General features: G+C 35.1%; 1 long non-coding RNA gene across 1 annotated transcript; it reads right to left on the bottom strand.

Moving 5' to 3' along the window:
- Positions 1–1,007: 1,007 nt before the first annotated feature.
- On the bottom strand, positions 1,008–9,661 carry LOC137387795 (uncharacterized). Its single transcript, XR_010977952.1, has 3 exons — positions 9,588–9,661; positions 6,626–6,757; positions 1,008–3,636 (listed from the first exon to the last, which is right to left on the bottom strand). It is a non-coding gene; the product is annotated as an uncharacterized lncRNA (long non-coding RNA).
- Positions 9,662–10,590: the final 929 nt, after the last annotated feature.

Raw genomic sequence — 10,590 nt, 5'->3', positions numbered from 1 at the left:
GTGTAGTTGTGGTGGTGGTAGGAATTCTGGATGTATGTGTAGTTCTGATGGTGGATCGAGTAGTGGAAGAATTAATTGGAGCTGTAAATCTACCATTATTTTCTTCGAATTGTGGATGATAACAAACAAACTTAATAGGCATTGATCTCCATCCACAAAAGTTTGAACGAGCTGAGTTGCCTACACAATATCTCGCTGATCGTGAAGATGGATTAGCCCATTGAACAAGTCGTTCAGTAATTCCCAACCTTTGAATAATTTCATAACTAGCTATACCATAAGTACAATCCGAGGGGTTATGTTCAAATTGAATTAAATTTCGTAAAAATTCACCGATAACCGGAAAAAATCCAAAACTAATAAATAGTATTGGAGAAATTTGAATTATATCATCTAGTTTTCTATAAAGACTCTTCATGTCTTCTCAAAAGAAATTTTTCCTAATGAATAATTCATTCGACTTTCCCCTTTTTTATTACTCATCTTTAAAGAGTTTTATAACGAAGGGAGACTTAACCGATTCCACGAATAGACACGCCCGAACTCGTCCAACATCAGCGTTCATTCAACCGAAACGACATAACACCGTTCACCCCACCGGTCGCCAACCCGACCCCAACCATTCGACGATCGATCGCTCAACTCGTCGACACCCGAACCCCAAACCCATCGCATCGAAACCCGAAACCATCGCCCTCTTCACCTCATCCTTCCCACAATTCCTCTCGACCAGCACCGCATCCTTCCCACAATTCCTCTCAAACTTCATAACCTTAGCTCCCAACACTCACACACCTACCCCCCCAAACTTTCCATCAGACAACACCATTCTCCGAGGTTCTCGGGCTAAAATGTACCCAAAATCCAACTATAAGTGCATAGGTGTGTAGATCTGCTCTCACTATACTACTTACAAGTTGTATAGATTAAACTTGGAACATGAAATGTGTAGAAGTTAATATTTAAGTCAACTGCATATACACATTCATGCATACCATAAAACCTTTATTTGAATGCAACCTTCATTCGAAAGCCACCTCGATTAGAACGTCGTTATAGAAGAAGGCTAAAAAAACACAGCGCTACCCTTTAATTGAATGCTACCTCTATTTGACTGCCATTTTGACATTCCTTGATATTTACAAACCCGTAATATCGATCAGTAGCGATCAGTAGCGTAAAAGCGATTAGTAGAGTAGTGTGTAAAAAATCGCAGTAGTAATGACTCCGTTCATCAATAATAAGCAATACTTTCATTGCTGTAGTGGCTGCCATGACTTTCGTGATGATGCACCTGCGATAATCAATCGTCCCAATCATCATAACTACACTCTGATTCGGAATCACTAAGGTCTATATCCGATCTATTGACTTCAGACTTGTACATAATGTGGTTTACAATCTGACCTGAAAACATTAAAGCGTTTTGATGAGCGATGAGAATACTCTTTAGGAACACTGTACGATGTAATAACAGGAATTTCTATGGCGTACCGAAAACTGTTTTTTCAAGTCCGAAGCTTCATGGTTTTTCCAAACACTTTGAAAGTGACACCATTAAATAATTATTAGCCGGATTTGGCTAATAAAAAATTGCAAAAACAATTTTTTATTAGCCAAAGCAAAAGTGTTTGACTTATCAGAGCCTTCATCAGACTTATATTACCTATCACTGTCACAAGTGGATGTATTTAATAGAAGATACATGTACATATACAAACTATGTGTAAAGCAAAATCATAGATGCTTGTTGCAAGTTGTACGGCCTCTCATGTGAAGTTTCAAAAGTATTTATCAGGAAGTATAGATATTTTTTATCTTTCGAGATTTGTGTGTTGTTTTAGGTGATGTACTGCCATGAGGTTTTCAGATTAAAATTGGCAAAACTTGATCACCGTTAAAACACTCAGAAAAAGGACCCATCTTTTTCTTCTGAGTGTTTCAACAGAGATCAATTTTGCCAATTTTAATCTTAAAACATCATGACAGTCACATCACCTAAGACTACAAACAAATCTCAGCTAATAGAAAAATATCTAAATTTTCAGATGAATTTTAAAACTTCGCACGAGTAAACATTTACGACCAATGTGAAAACGCATGCTTTACATCTGATCAGTTGTTTCATTTAAAAAACTTATTGAGTGTAGCCTTTGAAAAGGTGTTTTGTTGAGAAAGATAAACAGTGTAATTGAGTGTATATATAGAATTTAAGCAGTTATTATAGTCCTTACCCTCTGTCGTATCTATAAAACGTCTTTATTAAATTGTTATCGCTTTGGTGATACGTTTTAACGTTTTTGGGTTGGCGGTAACTTAGTCGACCTGTTAGCGACGCCATTAATCAGGTTTATACGGTTTCCTAATCGGTTCCATTATACGGTACGGGAGAATTATATGTACACTATATACATATAAGAAGCGCTTTACTCGCTAGGAAGGCAGAGTAATCCTAGCTCCAAAACTAATGTAAATTCTGTCGGATTAAAACAAACCCAAGTTTCTTTTAAAATTGTTCCTTCGGCAAAAAAACTGTTCGAATTAATGATGTTAAGTACGAGTTATCAAAAGCAATTTATCATTGCGTAGGAACGGACCAAAGAAATACGTTTGAGTTAACCATGTGTTCGAAATATCCGTGACTGAGTTATCCGTGTTTGACTGTAGTTCCTTGGTTACGTTGGTCTGGTACTAAGTAGCTAATATGTTTTAATCAAACTAGTTCCTCCTTTAGGTCAGTCTGGTACAACGGTGTATGTAAGACCGTTTAAACAAAAACACGCTGAAGCCGATAATAATACTGTCGCGCAACCTGATGGAGAGTGTAAAATATAGGCCACATTAACAATGCATCGCTCGTAAAAAGCATAAATTTATTTTCCCACCATAATGACGAGCTTGTCGAAAGATAGAGGACCACTATATATTTGAAAGCCGCCTCGAATAGAACGCCGCTATAAGGAAATTATTAAAAAATACAGCACCATGGCGTTCAAATAAAGGTTTTACAGTATTTAACCGTCTTTAGTATCCCGAGCACTCTTAATACATGCCAACTCATTTCTAATGGCTTGTATAATGATAACTTGTGAAATATGTTTCATAGATATTGTAACTTAATAACTTAGTTAACTTGTAACTTGTTACTTTAACTAGTTATGGTAACTTGAGAGTCATACTAGTCATACATGTCATCAATAGAAATCCTGTCAGCTGAATCAAATGAATATAATATTATAAAGGCACACAGATAACCGGTTGTAACACAAAAAAGTAATGCTCAAGGAAAAAACCTATCAAAGTCTGCTCCATGGAGGAACAGTAGCTAGGAGTATAAGTCTAGCAGAAGGCTGATTATATGAATAGTGAAAAGTGTACATAGCTTAACATTGGAAGCTTTTTAAGTAAATGTTAATGTTTTCTAAACCAGTTGCGCAATCATTGATTTCAGAGACGTCAGACACTTTTAATAGCTTTTTTGCTTCACCTACTTCTGAAGGGTTCAATATAGAAGTTGACAAACAGAGCGAAAATGATGAGTACATAAGAGGGAATCCAGTGAAGAAACATAATTGGACAATCACAGATGTTGAAGACGAATTGACTGGAGCAAAGTGCCATGATGGTAACTTGTATCTAAAAAATAATGTGAAATGTATTAGTTACTGTACTGAGTACTATCTAAAGCTACTGTACTGAGTACTTCTAAAGCTACTGTACAGAGTACTATCTAAAGCTATTGTACTGAGTACAATCTAAAGCTACTGTACTGAGTACTGTCTAAAGCTACTGTACCGAGTACTATCTAAAGCTACTGTACTGAGTACAATCTAAAGCTACTGTACTGAGTACTGTCTAAAGCTACTGTACTGAGTACTATCTAAAGCTACTGTACTGAGTACTATCTAAAGCTATTGTACTTAGTACCATCTAAAGCTACTGTACTAAGTACTATCTGAAGCTATTGTACTGAGTACTATCTGAAGCAAATGTACTGAGTACTATCTAAATCGACTGTACTGAGTACTATCTAAAGCTACTGTACTGAGCACTATCTAAAGCTACTGTGCTGAGTACTATCTAAAGCCACTGCACTGAGTACTATCTAAAGCTACTGTACTGAGTACTATCTAAAGCTAATGTACTGAGTACTATCTAAAGCTACTGTACTGAGTACTATCTAAGGCTACTGTACTGAGTACTATCTAAAGCTACTGTACTGAGTACTATCTAAAGCTGCTGTACTAAGTTCTATCTAAAGCTACTGTACTGAGTACAATCTAAAGCTACTGTACTGAGTACTATCTAAAGCTACTGTACTGAGTACTATCTAAAGTTACTGTACTGAGTACTATCTAAAGTCGCTGTACTGAGTACTATCTAAAGCTACTATACTGAGTACTATCTAAAGTTACTGTACTGAGTACTATCTGAAGCTAATGTACTGAGTACTATCTAAAGCTACTGTACTGAGTACTATCTAACGCTACTATACTGAGTACTATCTAAAGCTACTGTACTGAGTACTATCTAAGACTACTGTACTGAGTACTATCTAAAGCTACTGTACTGGGTACTATCTAAAGCTGATGTACTAAGTTCTATCTAAAGCTACTGTACTGAGTACTATCTAAAGCTACTGTACTGAGTACTATCTAAAGCTACTGTACTGAGTACTATTTAAAGCTACTGTACTGAGTACTATCTAAAGCTACTGTACTGAGTACTATCTAAAGCTACTGTACTGAGTACTATCTAAAGTTGCTGTACTGAGTACTATCTAAAGCTACTATACTGAGTACTATCTAAAGTTACTGTACTGAGTACTATCTGAAGCTAATGTACTGAGTACTATCTAAAGCTACTGTACTGAGTACTATCTAACGCTACTATACTGAGTACTATCTAAAGCTACTGTACTGAGTACTATCTAACGCTACTGTACTGAGTACTATCTAAAGCTACAGTACTGAGTACTATCTAAAGCTGCTGTACTAAGTTCTATCTAAAGCTACTGTACTGAGTACTATCTGAAGCTACTGTACTGAGTACTATCTAAAGCTACTGTACTGAGTACTATTTAAAGCTACTGTACTGAGTACTATCTAAAGCTACTGTACTGAGTACTATCCAAAGCTACTGTACTGAGTACTATCTAAAGCTACTATACTGAGTACTATGTAAAGCTACTGTACTGAGTACTATCTAAAGCTACTGTACTGAATACTATCTAAAGCTACTGTACTGAGTACTATCTAAAGTTACTGCACTAAGTACTTTCTAAAGCTACTGTACTGGGTACTATCTAAAACTATTGTACTGAGAATTATCTAAAGCTACTGTACTGAATCCTATCTAATGCTACTGTACTGAGTACTATCTAAAGCTACTGTACTGAGTACTATCTAAAGCTACTGTACTGAGTACTATCTAAAGCTACTGTACTGAGCACTATCTAAAGCTACTGTACTGAGTACTATACAAAGCTACTGTACTGAGAAATATCTAAAGCAACTGTACTGAGTACTCTCTAAAGCTACTGTACCGAGTACTATCTAAAGTTACTGCCCTAAGTACTTTCTAAAGCTACTGTACTGGGTACTATCAAAAACTATTGTACTGAGAATTATCTAAAGCTACTGTACTGAGTCCTATCTAATGCTACTGTACTGAGTACTATCTAAAGCTACTGTACTGAGTACTATCTAAAGCTACTATGCTGAGTACTATGTAAAGCTACTGTACTGAGTACTATCTAAAGCTACTGTACTGAGTACTATCTAAAGCTACTGTACTGAGTACTATCTAAAACTACTGTACGGATTACTATCTAAAGTTACTGTACTGAGTACTATCTAAAGCTACTGTACTGAGTACTATCTAAAGCTACTGTACTGAGTACTATCTAAAGCTACTGTACTGAGTACTATCAAAAGCAATTGTGCTGAGTACTCTCTAAAGCTACTGTACTGAGTACTATCTAAAGCTACCGTACAAAGTACTATTTCAAGTAACTGTACTGAGTGGTATCTGAAGCTAATGAACTGAGTACCATCACACCCTACCGTACTGAGTACTATCTAAAGTTACAGTGCTGAGTATTATCTAAAGCTACTGTACTGAGTACTACCTAAAGCTACTGTACTGAGTACTATATGAAGCTCCTGTACTGAGTACTATCTAAAGCTACTGTACTGAGTACTATCTAAAGCTACTGTACTTAGTATTATCTAAAGCTACTGTACTTGGTACTATATAAAACTACTGTACTGAGTACTATCTAAAGCTACTGTACTGAGTACTATCTAAAGCTACTGTACTGAGTACTATCTAAAGTAACTGTACTGAGTACTATCTAAAGCTACTGTACTGAGTACTATCTAAAGTTACGGTGCTGAGTATTATCTAAAGTTACTGTACTGGGTACTATCTAAAGCTACTGTACTGAGTACTATCTAAAGCTACTGCACTGAGTACTATCTAAAGCTACTGTACTGAATACTATCTAAAGTTACTGTACTGAGTACTATCTAAAGCTACTAAAAGTAAGAACTAACTGAGATTACTTCAACTCATATCATCTACAGCTTGTATAGGAGAGTAAAACGGGTCATTTGAAACTTACCATATGCACCATGGTAAGGTACTTCTTCTACCAGATATACTTGTGATACTGAACATCCACATCAGCCAGACTATAGTACATGTATATGAGTACATGCATGAAATAATTGAGTGTGGTGTGCCCTGAATCCTCCTATAAATTATAAATAACGTTACAGGAAACAAATTATGTGGAGATACATAATATGGAGACCGATAACAATTACTTTTAACACTTTTCCAAATTCTTAAAGGTTGTCGTGCAACAAAATTAACATTACAGTTATTTGATATCAAAAGATTCACCATGTCTTACTCTGTTGTGTTGTAGGTGCCAAATATGTAGGAATGCGATTACAAGCTCTTAAAAGCTCAAGAACGAACAGTTAATCGCAGCCACACGAGACCGCCGTAGTTTGGATTCTCTTTGCAAAACGGCTCAAATGTGATGTAGTTGTGTGAGATGGTTTCTGTTTACACTTTCATGCAACCTTATTGGTCGAATCATTTTTACAAATTTATTTCACGCATTCAATAAAACCATGTCTATTGTTCTTACACATCTGTTTTATCGTCATTGTAAATGCTGTCACTTTCAGCAGTGATATCTTATAACTTACCGTAAAAGATCGTTTAATTTTTTAGCCTTACTTCGAAGGAGTACATATCATTGTCTGATAATCATGAAGAGCCTGTTGGTCACCTGTGATAATCGAAAAGTGCTGAAAAAGTTATTTGCGAAGTAATAGTTCACATGATCAGATTACGACTTGCCAATTAGACCAGGCCGAAACGAAACTGTAAAGTAGCCAACATCTATATTTGATACGAGGTCTTCGGTAAAACCCGAAGTGTTTGTCATAAACTCGTGCTATGAAAAGTTTTATCTTGAGCTTTTTATTGGCCTTTCAGTTTACGTGAGAACATCACGTGACAAGACAATAACCAAACTTCATGGCTACGTCATCGAAATAAAAAGATTCCCATCTACGGCGGCATTCCGTTTTTGAGCTTTCAAGAGCTTGTAATCACTTTTCCACATATTTGGCAACTACAACATAACAGAATAGAACATGGTGAATCTTTTGATACCAATAACTGTAATGTGAATTTTCTTTCAAGTCAACCTTTAAGCATCGTTCAGATAAAAAGAAAAGTGGGCATGGAAATATGGATGGTCTAAAAAAAATAATAAAAAAAAATATTATGATACTCTAGACCCTAGAGTATTCTGGAAAAAAACGGCGAGCAAAACTTTCAAGACAACAGCTACAAATACAGATGGTTAAATTAGTTAAAATCATTGATAAAAGATGTATATTATTATCTGGTAGGGCTATGATACAAAGTGTTACGACCAAGGTAAGATTATTACGACTAAGGTAAGATTATTACGACTACGGTATGATTGTTATGACTAAGGTAGGATTGTTATGACTAAGGTAAGCTTGTGATGACTAAGGTAGGATTGTTATGAATAAGGTAAGATTGTTATGAATAAGGTAGCAATGTTATGACTAAGGTAGGATTGTCATGACTAAGCTAGGACTGTTATGAATAAGGTAGGATTGTTAAGACTAAAGTAGGAATGTTATGACTAAGGTAAGATTGTTATGACTAAGGTAGCATTGTTATGATTAAGGTAGCATTATTATGAGTAAAGTAGGATTGTTATGACTAAGGTAGGATTGTTATGACTAAGGTAAGATTGTTATGACTAAAGTAGGATTGTTATGACTAAGGTAAGATTGTCATGACTAAGGTAGGATTGTTATGAATAAGGTAAGATTGTTATGAATAAGGTAGCAATGTTATGACTAAGGTAGGATTGTCATGACTAAGCTAGGACTGTTATGAATAAGGTAGGATTGTTAAGACTAAAGTAGGAATGTTATGACTAAGGTAAGATTGTTATGACTAAGGTAGCATTGTTATGATTAAGGTAGCATTATTATGAGTAAAGTAGGATTGTTATGACTAAGGTAGCATTGTTATGATTAAGGTAGCATTATTATGAGTAAAGTAGGATTGTTATGACTAAGGTAGGATTGTTATGACTAAGATAGGATTGATACGACTAAGGTAAGATTGTTATGACTAAGGTAGGATTGTTATGAATAAGGTAAGACTGTTATGATTAAGCTAGGATTGCTATGACTAAGGTAGGATTGTTATGACTAAGGTAGGGTTTTTATGACTAAGGTAGGATTGTTATGATTAAGGTAAGATTGTTATGATTAAGTTAAGATTGTTATGACTAAGGTAGGATTGTTATGAATAAGCTAGGATTGTTATGAGTAAGGTAGGGCTGTTATGACTAAGCTAGGATTGCTATGACTAAGATAGGATTGTTATGACTAAAATAGGATTATTATTTATAAATTAGGATTGTTATAAGTAAGGTGGGATTGTTATGACTAAGGTAAGATTGTTATGACTAAGGCAAGATTGTTATGACTAAGGAAGGATTGCTATGTCTAAGGCAAGATTGTTAGGACTAAGGTAGGATTGTTATGACTAAGCTAAGATTGTTATGACTAAGGTAGTGTTGTTATGACTAAGGTAGGATTGCTATGACTAAGATAGGATTGTTATGACTAAAATAGGATTATTATTTATATAGTAGGATTGTTATCACTAAGGTAGGATTGTTATGACTAAGGTAGGATTGTTATGACTAAGGTAAGATCGCTATGACTAAGGTAGGATTGTTATGACTAAGATAGGATTGTTATGACTAAGGTAGGATCGTCCTGACTAAGTAGGATTGACTAAAGAATGATCGGTATAATTAAGGTATGATTGTTTGAACTAAGTTACAATCATTACACGTAATGTTATGTGACCTGTAAGAACAGACGATAGAGGATCAATATAAGTATACATTCACAAGAAATGTCATTTCGATCAGTCAGGTGGTTCCCGAAAAAAGACCAGAGTAATACTGACAATAGCTGGAGTGGTGAGAAAAGCAGGTAGCTAACCTTGAGAGACTGTGAGTGACTCTCAATAATGTATAAGCAATCATCTCATACTACATCCTGTGAGTCAACATGAGTAGCTGTAAAACACATAATAATATCTGTAGAGACACAACTCTGAACAGAGCAATATGAATAGTTGCATTACTAGGATTAGTGACAGGAAGTTTTGATTATTCTGTTTAGATATTTTGATTTAGAATGTTACTAGTAAAAATACAGCTCTGTCTAAATGAACCTTGCCTTGAACCTATGCTCCCTCAATATGTATATTTTCCCTTCTGTGTCTACTCATGAGTTTAGCAGAATATCGGCCGGAGACAGATGTGATGCTATATCTACATGTATATATTAAAACAAACTCGTCTTTTATGATACACTTTCTGAACCTTGTCTGTTAAAAATCTTTATTCATGAAATCAGAGCAAGATGAACAGGTTTACACAGATGAGTTCAAAAATAGCACATTTTGACAAAATATTTTGTTAAATTTCTTTCTCCCTGAAGCGAGAATTTTTCATCACCTGCATTGTATACCCTACGTCTATGTATATTGTATATCATGTCTATGTACATTGTATATCATACATCCGTGTACATTGTATAGCATGCATGTACATCCATGTACATTGTATGTCATACGCCTATGTACAGTGTATATCATGTGTATATGTACATTGTGTAGCATACACCTATGTACATGGTATATCATAGGCTATGTACATGGTATATCATAAGTCTATGTATATTGTGTATCATACACCTATGAACATTGTATACCATTTGTCTATGTACATTGCATATCATAGGCTATGTACATTGTATATCATATGTCTATGTACATTGTATATCTTAGGTCTATGCACATTGCATATCATATATTGATGTACATGGTGCATCAAAGGCTTATGCGCGTTGTATATCATACGTCTATGTACAATGTATATCATACTTTTATGTACATTGTATATCATACATCTATGTATATTGTATATCATATGTCTAT

This window comes from Watersipora subatra, chromosome 2 (genome assembly GCF_963576615.1).
Source record: "Watersipora subatra chromosome 2, tzWatSuba1.1, whole genome shotgun sequence".
In the NCBI taxonomy this organism is placed as follows: domain Eukaryota; kingdom Metazoa; phylum Bryozoa; class Gymnolaemata; order Cheilostomatida; family Watersiporidae; genus Watersipora; species Watersipora subatra.
The sequence above is the reverse complement of the archived record's forward strand: the minus strand, read 5'-3'. Positions and strand labels throughout refer to the sequence as shown.